The sequence below is a fragment of the Phyllostomus discolor genome, chromosome 7, assembly GCF_004126475.2.
Source record: "Phyllostomus discolor isolate MPI-MPIP mPhyDis1 chromosome 7, mPhyDis1.pri.v3, whole genome shotgun sequence".
In the NCBI taxonomy this organism is placed as follows: Eukaryota; Metazoa; Chordata; class Mammalia; order Chiroptera; family Phyllostomidae; genus Phyllostomus; species Phyllostomus discolor.
The window spans coordinates 123,791,748-123,810,951 of record NC_040909.2 but is presented as its reverse complement, the minus strand read 5'-3'; the positions used below and the strand labels follow the sequence as shown (position 1 = coordinate 123,810,951).

Below are 19,204 nucleotides of genomic sequence, written 5' to 3'. Positions count from 1 at the left end.
CACACCTGAAAATAGTCCAGTTGTACATCAACTGTAATTGAAAAATTAGAAAACATGAAAAAAGTCAGTGCTGGCCAGAGGTTAAAAGGAAGGAGGGTTGAATAGGCAGAGCCCAGAGCATTTTTAGGACAGTGAAACTTCTCTGTATGATACCATAATGATGGACACATGTCATTTATACATTTGTCCCAACCCACAGAATGTACAACATCAAGAGTGAATCATAATGTAAACTATGGACTCTGGGGGATGATCTTGTTACTACAGATGTAAGTTCATCTATAGTAACAAGTGTATCACTCTAGTGGGGGATGTTGTTATGGGGGAGGCTGTGCATGTGTGGGAGCAGAAAGTGTATGGGAAATCTCTATAATTTCTTCTTAATTTTCTCTGAAGCTAAAACTGCTCTAAAAAAAAATAAAGTCTTAAAACACAACAAAGTGCTCAGAACAGTGGCTGGCAAAGCACTGTTTAAATATCAATTGCTACTAGTAGCAGTAGTACTGAGTTAGAAAAATACAGGATCGGATGCAAATTAATCCACTAGCCTTTGAGCCAAGAAAGAAAACAAAAACCATCAGTGTTACATTTCCTTAGCTTGAAAGTGACTTTTGAAGACCGTTATTCCTGGCCAAGTACAGCAAGCCATGAGGACGAGAACAGGCATGCTGGTGTGAGGAACAGAACCTCCCACCACCTGACAGGAAAGGACTGTCCGATCCAAAGTGGCGATAATGCCAAGGCTGAAAACCCCTCTCTTCCGCCTTCTTTCTCTCAAATGCATTCTGCATATTGTTCTCTTCAACCCAACCGTTCCAGCCCAGTGTTCCTTTTCATGCCTAGGCCGGTACACGTGTATAATGACAAAGCAGTGGCTTTTACAGTCAGATCACTTTTGTCACAGACAAAAAACTAGTATTCTTAGAATATGTGTATTGCTTGTGAGGAGGGAGCACTTTGTTAGGAGAAGATAAATGTTAGTTGCTTTTTCCTACAGAAATGAGTTTCTTTTCTCACTTTTAGCCTTCCATTAAAGAGAAGCAGAGTGCCAAGGCCAGCTGCTGGTTATTGTCCCCCTTTGAGACACGCTTCAGTGATGTGTCTGACAACGTACTCGTATACTCAGAACCTCTTCAGATGGAATTGCCACACTGTGATAAAGATGAGGCCTGTTCTAAGAATCCTCCAGGAGGTGGGATTCAATCATGGAACTCATTAATTCTTCACACAAAAATGTCACGTCAAAAACAGAGATGTATTTTTAAAATTTTTGTGATGATAAAATCTAAAAAAACCAAAGGAAAAAAACCCCAACAAACTAGACAGGACATCTTCACTAGAACAGAATATTCTTTACAAGCAAGTAGCTTCAAGTAGATTGGTGTTATACTAAAACCGTTCTTTCATTTCAAGAACCCTCTATTGGTTTGCATTCCATCCAAATCTTCAAATATCCTAGTTTAAAACACATGAACAATGTAACACATCAAACCATGAATGACTTCAGAAATCGCTGAAGAAATCTCTGCTTTGGAGTCACTCCCTCCACTCCAGCCACACACACACTTCTTGCTGTTCCTTCAAATGCCCAAGGTAGCTCTTGCCTCAGACCCTTTGCACTCTCTGTTCCCTCCCTGGACACTCCTTCCCTAAAGGCCCGCATGGCTCCTCCCCTCCCTTCCTTCTAATCCTCCAGTGAATATCACTTTCCCGAGCTCCTTTCCTACCCCTCCCTGCCCCATAGACTCTACTCCCATTCCCTGCATGTGTTTTCTCCATTGTGCTTACCACAGTCTAATGTATTATATATTTTACTTGCTTCTTCTAGTAAAGACTCAGTAAACAAAAGGAAGGAGGGCAGGTGATGCAGGAACAGGTAACATCCCTTTTGTGTGAGTGGATTTAGCAGCTATGGTCTGGCTCTGGAGTTCTAATGCCAGGGGTGCAGCAGCTTCTAACTGCAGCCCATAGCTAAGGCAATGTGATTTTGGAGCCAAGCGTGCCCACAAGGCCTTCCCCATTCCCCAGCACCCAGACGGGTGCAGAGGTCGCCCTTACAGCGTGGGTCTCAGTTGCTATCCTGGGAATCACTCTGGAGACACAGCTAGAGCCGGCTGCTCTCCACAATCTATCATGTTAGATTATTCAGATGTTTCTTATTATCTAAAACAGAGCCCAGACCAATATTATATGTATCTTATACTATTTCTATTTATATTAATATTATATCCTCATCTTACAACAGGAAAACTGAGCATCTACCAGGAGCACTAAGTGACAGCACTAAGTCAAGCCCAACTTTATATGATGCCACGAACCAAATGAACAATTCTAGATTCCTCTTCTAAGACTCAGAGAAACCTACTCAGTCCCAGAAATTCCTCCTCTGAAGCCCTCATAAACATGCATTTCTGGAGATGATGAATAAATATTCTTTCCAGCCCAACCCTCTGCCTCAAGTAGTTTGCGCCTGCTATTGATGTGTGTTCAGACCGCTCCTGAGAGGCAAGAAAAACCTTGCCTCTCAAGATTTGAGGTTTTGCATAGTGTATCCTGTATGATACTTTTGTGGAATTTTCTAGATATGTTGTACTGGGAAACTCAAATTAAGTCACAAAAGTCAGCTGGCTATAAAACATCCATTGTGGGTTCGCAGTGTATATTATGTTACTACAGTTATGAAAAGAAAGAGAGACTCTCTTGGCCATCAAAGTCAACAATAAACTGCCTGCTGCTCAAATGGAAATCAGATCCCAAGAACAAAGAGAAGTACCTTAAAACTGTCAGTTTTGTATTATTTAACATAACAGCTTATTAGGTTTAGAACAGAGAAGAAAGAAGGGAAGAGAGGGAAAATAAAATCTTTGCTACCATCAATAGAAATTCTATTTTTAAAAGGATTTTGTAGTAGTGAATTCTGTCATAAAACACCATTACATAATGTGTTCCCCAAACTACATTGTGTGTATACATATATACATATGTGTATATATGTATATATGTGTGTGTGTGTATATAGTATATGTGTGTATAAATAAATAGAGAGAGAGATATCTCACAGAATGTACCAGGAGAACTGGGGTCAGAGGAACTTCTGTTAGTGGGCAGAGGTTGGAGAAACTCCCCCCTCTGTGCAGAGCCAGTCTTGCATAGAGTCCCTGGGAAGGAGAAGCCTCCTGTTTGGATCTGCAAGATTTACTAAAGTGCCAGAAATGTACAATTTTTTAATTAATCATTCAAGGCCACACCTAACACATTCCCACACACATAATGGTTTGATGAATAGTTGTCACACTGTTGGAGACCAGCGGTGTCCGCACAGATGCACGTGGGAACTCCTTTCTTCCTTGTCTTAAATGGAGAAAGGTGCCTGGAGCCACGCATGCCGGGTTCCAACCAGAGGCCAGCATTCTTAGGACAACAGAGCAGAAAGATGTAGAAGATGTGGGTCTTTGAAGCTACAGGGAGCTGCTTCCTCCAGATGATTTCTCAGTGAGATAAATGTTTTATTCTTCATTCCTGAAGCCACGGTTATTTATTACAGAAAAAGCTCATGTATTACTCATTGGGGGGGGGGGGGCTTAATTGAAATACCCCTAAAAGGAAACATTTGTCTTTTCTCTGGGCCTTCAAAAATTGGCCTGGTCTGATTTCGAGGCCCTTTCACCACAGCATCGCAAGACAAGACAAACCAACAGAATCACCTGTTTGCTGATATCTGCAACTCTTCATTTATTAGAACACTTTATCTACAAGATCTGACATTGGCTCCTACTTAATTGCATAGCACCTGCTGTGAACATTGTCTTTGGGTCTGTGCCAAGAAAGAATTTCCTGTATAGGGAACTTTTTGGCTCACAAATTCAAATAACCCTCAATGTATCTAATTTTTAATTATTACAGATTTCCTTGTTCAGCCATTACTAAGCTTTTGTCTGCAAATTAATCACACTATTATCGTGCATTGCATAAATGACCACCTCTGAAACGATTCCTAATCAACCATCTTTTTCTTGGATTTGTTCCTCAAATAGTTACAAATAACCATCTGTGCCAGTTAGCAATGCATTGTGTCTCAGCTCCAAAGGCACCTTTCTTGGTCCTGCTTTGTGATGACAGGAGCAGCACTAAGGAAGTTATTTGTCAGCTGGTGCAATGTTAAGCTTTGTCGGTAGGGGGCGCAGAAGAAACATTGCCAGAGGAAGGGGCTACTCTTCCTGGTTCTTTCCTGTGGTTTTTGCTGCTGCAGCTAGCTCTTGACAGCAAGCAGCCTATGGGACACCCAGTGGCATTCATGCTCCAGCAAGTTTTGCCAGCACCACTATGGAGTCTCCCTAGCACCTCAGAGGGTGGCTTCCTGGTGTGTTTCACCAGCATCTCAGAGGACTGACTCCCCCTCCAATGGCTAGTTTCACTGGGGCCCCAACAGGTGGTCTCCAGCCAGCCCTGACTGGTGGCACTTAAGCAAATTTCTCTGCCATTAAATAGGCCACAGCCATACCTTTTCTAGCAGGGCCTGGATGTCATTGTTGTCCTTTATCCAAGCCCTTTCCTTCCATGGCTATTAGCCTCAGCTGTAGGTGTATGAGCTATTCTCTATACCCACTATTCTTGAATTCTATGCAGTTCTCTTTATTGCTAAGTCGTAATCCCCTGTTATTAGTTAACTGTTAATAATTTATCCCTTAGGAATTAATTCCTGCTATTAGTTCATTAGTAGGTGCTAATTATTTATATTGAAATGTTTCTCTCAAATTATGGAGTGGTTCCTGTCTCCTGACTATACCCCGACTGACACATCATCCCTGGGTCAGTCCTAGGAATTCCTGGTGGGGTCACTTTATCTCACACAGATGTCAAGAGTCTACTGACTTCTAAAATAAATCAACCCACCAGTTGTAATTTCAGGCACAGAAGGCCAAATTTCTAAGCCTGGTTAATCCAGTGCACTAAACTTAATCAATATACAGTATATTATTTTGCAAAGGCTCAGGATTCAGGAGAAACTCAATCATTAGATTTTTGTTGTGGTGGGCTTCCCTATACCATTCAACATTTATTTCCATTGTGTTTCCAAGAAAATTTTTTGAATATCAGTCTGAGAACTAAATTGTCCACCTAAATACTTCAATGTTTGGCAAAGTATTTGGGTATCAGTAGTGCCCTCTGCTCAAGGGTTTCAAATAATTTTCATTTCTACTAATAATGAGCCTATAGGCAAACTACATTTTTTAAAAACTCACTTCTTTCAACTCACACAATTGAATATCAGAATATTTGAGATTTGTAGTTTCTGTGCTATCCTTTGTTAAGAATGACCTATAGTAGAGAAAATACAGTATTGGCAAATATTATATCTGATAAAGGTCAAACATCCAGAATACATTAAGAATACACACAATTCAACAACAAAGACAAACAAGCCAATGAATGAAGAATTTGAATAGACATTCTCCAAAGAAAAAAAAATGGCCACCAAGCACATTAAAAGATACTTAATATCATTTGTCATTAAAGGCATGTAAATTAAAACCCCATGAGATACCACCTCACACCTTCTGGAAGGGGTAAAATTTAAAAAGAAAAATAAAAACAGGAAATAACTAGTGGTGGGGAGGATTCAGAGAAACTGAAGCCCTGATACACTGCTGGTAGGAATGTAAAATGCTGCAGACACTGGGGAAAGAGTTCAGCTGTTCCTCAATGATTAACATATGATTCCACAAATCCACTCCTAGGTATAAACCCAAAAGAAGTGAAAACAGGTATTAAAACAAATGCTTGTCAGCCAGTGTTCATAGCAACACCATTCACAGTAGCCAAAAGATAGAAGCAACCCAAATGCCCATCAACTGATGAACAGATGAGCAAATATGGCCATGCAGTGGAATATTATTCAGCCACAGAAAAGAATGAAGTACAGATACATACTCTAATGTAGACTCAGCTAGAAAACATGCTAAGTTAAAGAATCAGGGGCCCTTCCTGGGTAGCTCAGTTGGTTAGGGCGCTGTCCCGATAGGCAGAGGTTGCAGGTTTGATCCCTGATCAGGACACATACAAGAAGCAACAAATGAATGTATAAATAAGTGGAAGAACAAATCAATGTCCCTCTCTGTATCTCGCTCTCTCCCCCTCCCTCCTCATCTTTCTCTCTTTCCCCACCTCTGCCTCCCTCCCTCTCTTCCTCTCTCTCTTTAAAAATCAATTAAAAAACATTTTTTAAAAGAATTAGGTAAAAATGTCACATATTATATAATTACATTTACATAAAATATTCAAAATAGGAAAATCCATAAATTAGAAGTTTTCAGGGGCTGGAGGAAGGATGGAATAGGGAATGACTATTGAACAGGTATGGGGTTCACTTTTTGGGTGATGAGAATGTTCTAGAATTAGTAGTGTTGCCAATATTGTGAATATACTAACTGCTTATGAATTGTACACTGAAATGATTTAAATGGTGAATTTTGTGTTATGTATATTTTACCAGAGTAGAAAGATCAATTATGGGAGGGAAGGAATTGGAGATGGAAAACATGCACAACTCTTTCAAGGAGTTCTGCCGTACGCAGAACTGAGAAACAGTGCCGTAGCTGGAAGAGGATGCAGGTGAAAGGAGAGTTTTGGAAACGCTGAAGATAACACTATCTTATGATCATTATCAGATAGATGCTTGCTGAATGGATGACTACGGGCAGACGCACAGGGCGGCAGAGCTCCCCTCAGGATGAATAAGTAGATGAAGAGTGCCATTGGGGTCCTCCACAGCAGGTATCCCTCCTTTGCTGGTGGAACTCATGGCCTCGCTGCGTGAGAGCAATGCGAAATGAGGGCAGGGAAGCAACATAAAATGTGGGGGCCACAGACACTAACTGGTGCATCGATTGGAATACCAGTTAGACCTCACTCCAGTCCGTCCTTGCAGAGCGAGATAGTGGAGAAAGCTCACTTGCTTGTGCCCACAGCAAGATGCAAGGGTGACAAATCCTATTTCTAAGTGATGGTGAATAAAACATGAAGAATGTGTAGAATTGGATGGCTACATATAAACATACTTTAGAAATTCCCAGTAGTCTAGAGTAAATGCTGTTTAAAAAACATTCTCTGAAGCTTTGGAAATTTACTTATTTCTGTTTAAAATTATTATTTAATTTTTTTTAACTTTTCAATTACAGTTGACATTTAATATTAGTTTCAGCAGTGGAGCATAGTGGTTAGACATTTCTATAACTTAGGAAGTGATCCTCTCAATAAGTCTTACTGGGTGCCATGTGCCATACTGGAAAAAAGGGGCGGGGGGAATGCTGGGAGGCAACTCTCAGTTTTAGTTACGGAATTCAATACAGAATAAAGATGGATGTGAAGGAGACAATCAGTAGATCTCAAGAAAGAAAGAATAGTAAGTATATTATGGAAAAATAAGTATGTCATTAGATAACCAAATACTAATAGTAATTACAATAATATTAAAATAGTAACTATAGCCCTGGCTGGTGTAGCTTAGTGGATTGAGCACAGGCTGCGAACCGAAGGGTTGCTAGTTCAATTCCTGGTCAGGGCACATGCCTGGGTTGCAGGCCAGGTCCCCAGTGGGGGCCACGTAAGAGGTAACCACACATTGATGTTTCTCTCTCTTTCTCCCTCCCTCCCCCTCTCTGTAAAAATATATAAATCTTTTAAAAAATTAAGAAATAATAATAACTATAATTTACTGAGCTCAAATGGTGTGCCACACACTATGCTAGATGAATTAAATATGTCATCCCATGTGATGAACACCACAGACATGAGGGTGTGGACATAACCAGCCTGATCTCACAGATGAGAAAACCGAGCTGCAGAGAAGGTGAGCAGCTGAGTCACACAACCACGAAATGAAAGCCTCCTGATGCAAACCCAGGTATACCTTGTTCCGAAGTTAATTCTCTACCAAATCCTTGCTCCTTTCTGTCGTCCATGTACTCGCGACCTCAGAATTACTTGGAAGCTTGCCAAACACCCACACACAGACACCCCTGCACCACTATCTTAGGCCCCACCCGAAACTACTGATGGCAAATCTGCATATTAAGGTCCCAAGATGAGTTGTAAGCCCATTAAAACTGAAAAAGCGTCACGCTCTGCCACCCTGCTGGGAGTATATCAGACCTCACTGATGATGAAACCTCAACTGTAGTGTTTTGTGAGTGTTTCTATAATAATGTTAATTCCTCACATACGATCAGCTGATAATATGTTATTTCATTACATGATTAGTTGCTAGGGGAATGATTTCCAAATACTATGGAAGTTACACTAGTTAAGCCCTCCTCCAGCACAGTAATTTTTTGCCCCCCTCAGGAGGATGCAGAGCACGTTAACCGAGCTGAACGTCCAGCTGCACGCACAGGACTGCTCGGGAGGCGCATTCACTGCAAGTCCACTCTTGAGCCCGTGCGGCGGCGTCTTTTGAAGTGCTTGCTATACGGGGTTCCCTTATCTCTGTGCCTTTAGGCCTCATCTCGTAACTCTACAGCTTCTACCTTTCCGTAACATTTTTTGAGTTTATTTTTTATTGCATTGAACCTTTTTTTTTTTATCAGTTTCAGGTGTATGGCACAGTGGACAGACATACGTGTAGGTTACAAAGTGTTCCCTATGATAATTCAAGTGCCCACTTGGCACCATAGTTATTACAGTATTGTTAAAGACGTGGTCCAGCACAAATAATGCCCCTTTTTAATTACAAAACCTTTAATCACAAAATCTTAAGCATGCAATTCTGTAACATAACTATCACATTCAAGTACACCACATGGCATTTTAGGTGAAATGTTCAAATTAAAACTATAAATTATTACACCCATATTACTGCCCTACCAACCACTCACTATCAAGCAGGTATTACCTCTGTATCACCCTGTATCCTGTGTTTTGCCTTACATCTCCATGCCTATTTTGTAACTACCAATTAGTACTTCTTAGTCCCATTATCTTTTCTTTACCATGTCCCCAACACCCCTCCCCTCAGACCTCCATAATTTTGTTGTCTGTATCTGTAAGTCTGTTTCTATTTTGTGTGTTCATTTATTTTGTTCTTTAGATTCTACATATAAGTGATATTACATGGTACCTCTTTTTCTGTCTGACTTATTTCACTTAGCAAAATACTCTCCAGGTCCATTGATGCTGTCACAAAAGATAAGATTTCCTTCTTTTTTTTATGGCTATGAAGTATTCTATTGTGTAAATGTACCACACCTTTTCTGTCCACTCACCTACTGATGGGCACTTGGGCTGTTTCCAGATCTTGGCTATTGCAAATAATGCTGCAATGAACATAGGGGTGCATATATTCTTTTAAATTACAGTGTCAGGTGTCTTTGGATACATTCCCAGAAGTGAGATCACTGGGTCAAAATGTAGTTCCATTTTTAATTTTTTAAGGAAACTCCATAATGTTTTCCATAGTGGCTGCACCAATCTGCATTCTCACCAATAGTGCACTAGGGTTCCCTTTTCTCTACATCCATGCTAACACTTGTTTGTTGATTTCTGTATGATAGCCATTCTGACAGGATAAGGTGGTATCTCATTATGGTTTTGATTTGCATTTCTCTGGTGATTAGTGATGTTGAGCAACTTTTTGTATGTCTATTAGCCATTTGTAGTTTCTCTTTGGAGAGGTATCTATTCAGGTCTTCTACCATACTCCAAGCCAAAAACAGTGACCCCAGAGTGAGTGGAACACAAGACTTTCCACTTTCTTTCCACTTATGTTGCTGTTGCAGCAACTTAAGGGTTAAAGTGAGTTGTGTTGTGTATTGTTAAAACCCTTGAAGGGCCCAGGATTTAAGTATTTGTTACTGACACTGAAAAATGCATGTGCTTAAATGTCTGTTTCCCTGCATGTTTCTTTACTTTAAAAAGTGTCTACATTCAGAAACTATGACAGAGAAGTAACTTATTACTCCATCTCTTAAGAAATTACAAAACAGGCAGTTAAAAAACTAACACACAATTGGGCTGGATTAAAAGCATAATTGTCAACATCAAAAGATGACACTCTCACTATCTTCTTCTTTGGTTAGGAGCATTTGGTATAGTTCTGGGTGCCTGTCTCCAAGAACAGGAATTTACAGAAGAGGATAATTATGACAATGACAATGGAAATAGTAATATTCTTAGATTATATACAATTTGTCATGCACCATTGTACATGTATTAATTCACGAATCTTCACAACAAGCCTCACATGAGAAACTGGAACTAATTTACTCATTGCCATACAGGCAGTAGTTGGTGGGGCCATTTTATAAAGTTGTGAAATTTGGGGCAGGGAGGGGACCCTTTTATAGAGTAATAGTGTTTCCCTAGTAATAGAGAGGATTAAAGAAGACTCTCTTGAAGAAGTGACTTTTGGACTACAATGTGGAACACTAAGAATTAGCCAAAAGAAGAGGGGAGGGAAAAGCAAGACTTCTAAGCACAGGGAACAGCGAGCGCTCACACTGCGTGCGACAATTTAAAAGGCAGAGTGACTGAAGCACAGTTAGGAAGAGGGGGCAAGGGGGGAAGCTGGAGCAAGAGGCCGAGGCTAGAGCATTGTATCATCTCAAGTGTTTTGAGTAATCGCCTAAAAGCTGTGGGAGATTTTACAGAAGGGGATGGGCAATGATTAGATACGTGTTTTGCAAAGGTTCTTTGGGCTGTGTTGCAGATAATTGATTAACTGAAGGAGGACAGAGTAGAGGTGGAGAGATCAGTTAATGAGGCCAATGAGAGAACAGAAGCTTGAGGTTGAGATGGGTCACATGACAAAACAAAACAAAATTAAACAAAACCCTCATAACCTTCCTCCACTGGCCCTGTATTAGTATATGGCTTCCCACTCCAGTCCACCTGATCGCGCAAGCCCCGAACCTGAGGAATCAACTTTGCAACCTCCTCTACCACAACTCCATGAAGTACCAGTCACCAATTTTTATCGGTTTTGCTCTTTAAAAAACAATACCTCAAATGAACACAAACTACGCGGGGGCATTTGCTCTAGTCCTGAATATGCCTGGATCGTCTTTTTTAAATGCTGACACCTCCCTAAGTGTTCAACACATGGGCTTTCCTTCCTTTCCGCTAGCCTCTCAGCTGCCACAGGACTTTTGCACATGCCGTCCCCACTTCCTGGAGCTCAGCTGTCACATCCCCAACTCTTCTATCAGTCACTCAGGAAAGACCTTCTCTCCTGCTTCCCAACGTCCCCACTATGAGGTCTCCCTCTATACCCGGTTTCTTCTTCCTGACACAAATAAGTACTTGCAGAAAGTTTAAGAGTCCTCCCTAGGTATACTGCAAGCTTTGTGAAGGCAGGTAATACCTCTGTTGTATTCATCATCGTATCCCAGACCCTAGCTATTGCATGATGCTGTTCAGAGAGGACCATGTATACAAACAGGTTGACCGAATGCATGAGCCCCTACATTTTATGGGACTTGTTTAATAGTTTTATGTTAACTTCGTCGTTACAGAACCATTACAATGAATTCTTGTGTTAGGGGTACACAAAACTGCACAACGATAGTTCTTTCCTTTAAAAACAACCGCTAGAAAAAAAAAAGCCAAATAATCACTTCGTTGGCAAGCACTGCGCGTGCGCTACTTTCCAGTTTCGCAACCCTTGGAGACCCTCTAGCAAGAGATCACCTTTGCGCTTGCTCAGTTCGGGACTATATAACCGCGGGGTGGGGGGGGGGGGGGGCCGGTTCCAAAGAAAAGGAAATGGTCATTGCGCCTGCGTCGCTCCATCTGGGTCCTACGCTAGCTGCGCAGGCGCACAGGTACCATTTTGACCGTAAACATCCTGCCGATTTGAACCGAGAATTTGGGCGGCAGGAAGAGCTGCGGCGTAACGGCAGCCATCTTGTTTGTTTGAGTGAATCGGAAAGGAGGCGGCGGCCGTGGCGGCAGCGAGAGCTGCTCGGAAGCTATACCTCACTGGGGCTCCCCCCCTTTCCCCGCCCCCTCCCCCGACCCTTTCCCCTCCCCAGGCCACCCAGTCGGCTCAACTCCCGGTGGAGAGCTAGGTAAGATACTCTGCCGACCCCTTCCTATCCTCCGGCTCCCTCCCCCCCACCGCTTCCCCACCGTCTTGCGAGCGGGGAGTCGGACTCCGGGGGGGGGGGGGGCGGGAGAAGGCAGCCCTCGGCGCACCCCTGGAGGCTGGCTGTGCTGCCACCCAGGGAGCCCCCGGGCGGCGGCGCCCCCTGCCCAGGCCCCTTCGCCCCGGGCCCGCCCTGGGCCGGGACCCGCGCCTTCTGGGCCCGCACATCGCTTGTTAGGTAACAAATGGTTCCGATCCGTTCCGATGCCCCCCAAAGCCGTTATTCTGCGGGTCTCCCGGAGAGCCGCATCTCCCCGAGGCAGCCCTCGGTGAGAGGAAGAGGGAAACCTTGGGCCGCGGAGAGAGAGGAGGAGGTTTGAACCAGCCCGCTCTGGGGACCGGGCCGCCTCCTCCTGGGGTAAAAATGGCTGGCTGGGAAGACGCGGGATTCGGGGCGGGAGGAGGCGGCGGCGGGCCCGGCGCCCGCGGTGTCCGCTCCGAGGGGCAGCAGTCGTCCGGCGAGCCAGGGTGCGGTGGGGCCGGAGGGCGGCGGCGGGCCCCTGGCCAGGGGGTGCTGCTGCTCCCCCTCTGCTTTGATGTAAAGGAAAATTTTTATGTTGGAACATTAATACTGGACAGACCAGTAGAAAACGCGATTTGGGAAGTTGCCTCTGATTCTTGGGGAATAAGCATAATTGCCCCCCCCCCCCCCAGCTTTTCTAATAATGAAAGCTATTGAGTGTTGTATAGATGCGTTGGAGTGATGTCTTTTTTCTCGCTGAGAATGGTTTGCAAATGATCTGCCATAGTGTGGGCTGACAGTGTCGCGTTGTGCTGCCAGACTTAGCGGCCTTCTTCAAATTTGAGAGGAGGAAATGCTGGAGGGTCTTTCTGGCCACCTTATGACTTGTTAGGCTGTGTTCAGCGTTCAGAAACGTGCTTGTGTTTTGAAGGGTCTCTGGTGGTAAAGGGTTGCGTTTATCGACTTCTCTTTGCAAGTGAAAGTTAATATTTGCTCCCGTTACGCGGTTTAGTACAATCACTATATCCGGGGGGGGGGGGGGGGGTAAATTCTGTCCTTTAAAATGAAGGTAAATGCCAGTGAGCTGTGGGAGTCGACAGAATTTTGGTGACAGGCTGGAGAAGCGTCCCTAAGTTGTAGAGTCGTTAAATTCTTTGTTTAATGTTGGAGGAGGCATCTAGATAGGTTTTTGAAAAGACATTGATGAGGCATATGTTATATCCAATACTGAATTTCTTAATAGGTTGTAGAGGGTTGAGATGACAGCAAGTGCATAACTAATGGGCATGGTGCTTTTTCTGCACAAGTCAGAATTACATTGCGAGAGCAAGACTTTTATTTACCTTTTTTTGTGTTTATAAAGGCCACACAATAATACACTCTAGAATTGTTTGCTACTTAGAGTGGTATGTGTGAAAAGTATTGTTCAAGTTGAGAATTTCTTTCCTTATAAATTCCTACTTATTGGAATACAAAAATTCTGAGAAATATTCTCTTTATAGTTTGGCACAAAAGAGAAACTTACAATTCTTGAGAAGTAAAGGTTTTGTGTTTTTTGTTAAATTGTAATGTCAAAATTATTAGGTATGATCATATTGATTAGTATATGTTGTGTGAGATGCTTTTTGAAGTTATTTTCATCTACAGTGGTATTGTGTTATGTATGTGTTCTATTTAATCCTCATAATCCTGTTTGGTAAATATTCCCATTTTATAGATGAGATGTTAAGTAACAAAACAACTAAGGAAGGAGGTGAATTTGAACCTAAGACTGATTGTAAAACCCTTGTTTAAAGAATATTTGTACCTACCAAAAGCGAGGGGAGCTCTACTGTGCAGGGTTGGTTGGAAAAACCTTTTGTCCCTGAAACACTCCCCCAGCCCCCAAAGAGATAGTTCATTCTAATCTTATCTTAGGTATTGACATTTTCAAAGGGTAGTAAATCACTGAATTTCAACCTTCCAAGCTTTTGTAGTTAGGGGAATTGAACTACGCAGATCAAGCAGCTCTTGACTCCCAGCACAATTTTACTTTGAATAGGTGATGTGTGTGTCCCAAGGATAAAATTAAAAAAATCAAACATTATGGAAAGGTAGGCCTCACTTTCCCAGCAGACCCACTTTCCAAAGGTAACCAGTGTTCTATGGCTGTGTTAATTTGTTAAAAGTCCCTTATTAGTGCCCAGGTAGGGTACTGTATTTCTAATATTTTGTTATTAAAAGTCATACTGACAAGGCAACACAGTGTTACAGGTGTGGGTTTTGAAGCTCAAGTTCAGCTTGCATTAACTATTCATGTTGGAACAGTTTTTATCCTTTCCTTTTCCTTGTTTCCTGGCCTGTAAAATGGGCCAGTATAAATGTACCTTACATGATTGTCATGAACAGGGTGGACACAAAATACTTAGAGCTTAGTAAGATTTAAACAAATGTTTAGTTATTAGTATTAAGCATTTCAAAGTACATCTTTGGCATATTACTGACAGTGCAGTTTTGGTTAGAAAGTATGAGTTTGAAATTTTCATAAGATGATGCCAAATTGCCCTTCAAAGAGTTCATACTAATTTCTACAATTACCAGTACTACTGCCTTGCTTCTAACAGGTGGGTGAAATGCTATAATGACTAAGGTCATCATAGATACCTGAGCTATAATTTGTCTTTGGCTTTTTGAAAAGCTCTTAAAGAAAATGTAGGGGAGGTTTGCGTCTCTGAATATGTTCTAAAATATCAATCTTTCTGACATTTCACATCAGATTTAAATTTTATTTTTAAGATCAATCGAAAAAAAGTTGTTTGCAACTTTAGAAAAAAACTAAGAAGTCAAAAGATATTCTGTAAAGAGTTAGTGTCCTGGCTGATGTGGCTCCATGGGTTGAGCACAGACCTGCGAAAGGTCAAAGATTCAATTCCCTGTCAGAGCACATGCCTGGGTTACAGGCCAGGTCCCTGTTGCTGGGTGTGCAAGGGGCAATTCACATGATGTTTCTCTCCCTGTCTTTCTTCCTCCCGTCCCCTCATTCTACAAGTAAGTAATTAAATTTTTTTTTTAAAGAGCAGAATTTAGAATCTTCAAAACCTTTGGAAATTAACTTTTTAAAGATCAGCTAATGTTTGCTATTACTAAGGGGGAAATGGTTTAAAAAGCAACAGCAATCACACTTTCTGTGTATTTAGTTATAAGCCAAGAGTTGGTCCACTGCTGTACCTCAGGCTTCCTTTAGTTACTAGGGTGATTTCCTCTTGCTAATTGTTTCCCAAAATAATTTTAGCAGCACTCTGCTTTAGTTACCACCGCCACGCGCCCCCCCCCTCCATCCCATCCTATGCCAAGAAAGCATCTACTTAGGAATCTCTGCCTCTGCATAGTTGGGATATTTCAGGCATAGTACTCTGACTAGCAGCTGAAGTGCTGGCGGTGAGCTCCTGACACCTGTTTAGAAGTGCCAGTACTTTTAATTTCTAAAATCTCCAGAATTATTTACATATGGCAACTATTAGATCACTTGGTATATCTCATTTCCTTATTCATTAAGCCCGTATTTAGTAGTTGTCATGCAGCAGGCAATATTCTAGGAGCTAAATATTAAGGAGTTTTTATTTGGAGCGCAACTATCTTGTGTAGTGAAAATTAGGACTTGGCATATGATAGTGACTGTATTTCTAAGAACACACTGCCATGTTGGAGTTCTACAAAAACCTTTTGATTTTATTTATCATGCTGTAGAGGCAGCTTAATTTTTGTGCTAATAAACTTTAAGGTTTCAAGTACAAGCATTGATTTGCAACATAGGAAACTGTCTTTGATTGTAGGACTATATCTTGATCTATAAAATATTGCATATGCCCTGACCAGGTAGGTGGCTCGCTTGGTTGGCGCATTGTCCCAGTCACCAAAATGTTGTTGTGGATTCAGTTCTGGTTGGGGAGGCAACCAGTCAATCCATGTTTCTCTCCCTCCCCCTCTTCTCTCTTCCTTCCTCTTTATAAGTCAGTAAACATCTTCTTCCTCCCATGAATGTTAAAAAAATAAAAATAAAATATTTCTGAGTGGGATACAATATAGGCTTGAGGCACTATACTTTAATGCTTCTGCCTTAGAGTGTTGGATCTGAATTTTTCCTAGTCTAGTATCTTAGTTCTTAATTCCGTATTTGAGATAAAGAGTTCACAACATTAGGCAATTAATGAAACTTGTTTTTTTTTCTTTTGAGAAAGTTTTCCTAGTGTGAATTAATGATCCCCTATAAGCATCTGCTCAGAAAATGAGAATTTCAGGAACCTTTACTATGATAAAAAAAAAATGGAGATGACGCAAACTTGACTTGGTTACTCTTGCACCTCCCAAACATTTTTGATAGGAATGAAATGTCTTTACTCTGGATCTTTTTTTAAAAAAAGCTAATTCAAAAGAAATTTTTGGCTCTGGCTGGGTAGCTCAGTTGGTTAGAGCGTCATTCCAATAGGTCCGAGTTGTGGGTTTGACCCCCCTGGTCATGGCACATGAGATAACCAACCAAGGAATACATAACTAAGTGGAACAACAAAAAATCAGTGTTCATCTGTCCGTTCCTCTTTCCTTCTCCTACCCTCTCTCTGTCTAAAGTCAGTTGAAACAATTTTAAAGAAATTTTACATTTCCACTAGCAGTGAATGAGGGATGCTGCTTCTCTGTATCCTTCCTCACCAGCACTTGTTAACATTAATTTTTATCTTAACTCTCAAATAGGCGTGCAGTGAAATTGCCTAATTATGGTGATGTTCAGCATCTACTCTTACCATCAGTATATCCTCTTCTGTAAAATTTTTTATTTCTCTTATTCATTTTCTAATTGGATTTTTTAAATTCTGGTTTTGAGAATTTTTTATATATTCTAGATCCAGGTCCCCGTCAGGTATGGGGTTTGCAAATATTTTATTTCCCTTATGTATCTTGTTTTTGTATCCTCAGTGGACTCTTTTGTGGACCAAAATTTTTGATTTGATGAAGGCCAGTTTATCAGTTTTCTTTTTCTCTCTCTCTCTTACGGGGTATGATTTTTATCATGTCTAAAAATTTTTGCAAAGTTTTAGGTACTGAAGGTTTTCCTTATGGCTTTTTCTAAACATTTTATAGTTTTGCATTTAAGTCTGTGATTTAAATTAATTTTTATATGGTATTTGAGTTTTGGATCAGGGTTTGCTTTTTTGTTTTTTGTTTTGTCTATGAACGATATCCAGTCACTCAAGCACCATTTGTTGAAAAGACTGTTATATTCTTCCTCCTTTGAATTGCTTCTGTATCTTTGCAAAAAATCAATTGGACTGACTTCTCTCATTTTATTACTGGGTTCTCTGTTCTATTCCATTTATCTGTGTCTTTCTGCCATACAATGTTGACTATTGTAGCTATTTAATAAGTTGAAACTGGGTAGATTAATTCTTCCCAATATATTCTTTTTCAAAGTAGTTGTAGTTATTCTAGTTCCTTTGCCTTTTCATACAAATTTTAGACAAAATCTTGTCAATACCAGTAAAAAAAATCTGTTGGATTTTGATAGGAGTCGTGTTGAAGTTTCTTTAAAAACTAAACATACACTTAACAATGCTGTCCGGAAATCATACTTCAGGACATTTGTCCCAAAGAACTGAAAACTTATGCTCACAAAGAGTCTATACACATATATATATTTATAAGTTTTATTTGCAGTAGCTAAAAACTGGAAACAACCAAATGTCCTTCAAGAGGTAAATTGTGGTATATCCACCCCATGGAATGTTCCACAATAGTATGTTCCACTAGAAGGACCATAGTATTGGTACATGCAACAACTTGGATGGCTCTTGGGAGCATTATGCTGAGTCTGAAGAGCCATTCCAAAAAAAATCACACACTATACTATTCAATTTATGCAGCATTTTCAAAATGACAGAATTCCAGATGAAAAAGAGTGAGTGGTTGTTGTCAGGGCTGAGGAATAGGTGTGGCAGGGACAGAGAGGGTAAGATCTTTGTGATGATGAAATAGCTCTGGGTCTCACTTGCTGTGATGATGGTTACACAAAAATCTACATGTGTGATAAAATAGCGAAGAACTATTGCACATGTACCAACGTCGGTGTCCTGGTTTCGAAGCACTTCTTATGTGTTACAGGTGTTCTTGAGTTTATTCCGGTAAAAGCATCACTTGGATATTTTATTCTGTCCGTGGACATTTTAGAAATTCATTTGGCAAATAGACTTAATCTCCTATGAAAAGGGGAAAAATAATATAAGGGAAAAATCAATTTACACAGTTTAGATACTCTCCAAGCTGGAATTTCAGGCTTCCTTTTTTTTTCTTTCAATTAATAATTGGTTTGTTGGAAGAAATAAAATGTGAATAACATACTCGTATTTCTGCTAAGACCATTTCCGTCATAAGATAAATGTTATACTGTATCATTGTCTTGGATTTAGTTTTAAAATAAATAGACAAGTGCTTTTCAAGTTCTTGAGTTGAGAAACTATATAATACACTCCCTTTTTAAGCCTCAGCTTTTCTAAACTACTGGCCATGGGTCCAGGCCATCTACTTGTCTTTGCTCTGGTGAAATGTAACCTGCTTAGCACACTGCTCGTGCTCATCCTGAGCTGCTCATTACTGTGTGAAGCTGAGTCTCAGTTTTTAAGGGGTTTCAAGAATGAAAGTTTCCACAGATTGAATACGTGTGCCTGAGTGGGTTTTTTTCTTGCCATGAATATATTCTCTAGCTTTTGGTCAGAAGCAGACTATTACCACAGTAATCAGGATAGGAATGAAATGAACACTTGGTAGAACTTTCAAAATAAGAGTTTTCCAATGACAATTTTTACTTTTAAAAAAAGTAGCACTTTTATTTTAAGATTATAGCAGGGCATGACTATAATTTGACTCTTGTCCCTTTTCCCTTCAGCTTTAATATTTGGAGGTTTTTTTCTTGCTCTCTCAAAAATAAAAGCAATAGGTTGTATTTTTCTAATGCATGATGAATTCAATCCTTTTATAGTTCTCATACTAAAAGGAATAGGAAACTTTCAGATTTTTTTATGTCATGAAATATTTCAATTCTCATGCAGTATTTATATTAACTTTTTTTCCTTTTC

General features: G+C 40.7%; 1 protein-coding gene and 1 long non-coding RNA gene across 2 annotated transcripts in view; one reads left to right on the top strand and one right to left on the bottom strand.

Moving 5' to 3' along the window:
* Positions 1–2,565: 2,565 nt before the first annotated feature.
* LOC118501770 lies at positions 2,566–19,198 on the bottom strand. The gene is made up of 3 exons (XR_004904425.1): positions 18,293–19,198; positions 3,543–3,550; positions 2,566–2,578 (listed from the first exon to the last, which is right to left on the bottom strand). It is a non-coding gene; the product is annotated as an uncharacterized LOC118501770 (long non-coding RNA).
* RAD21 (RAD21 cohesin complex component) overlaps positions 11,819–19,204 on the top strand; it is a 29,706-nt gene continuing 22,320 nt past the window's right edge. The window contains exon 1 of the mRNA XM_028533537.2: positions 11,819–12,062. The gene's annotated coding sequence lies outside the window, so the exon portion shown is untranslated. The remainder of the gene's footprint in view (positions 12,063–19,204) is intronic.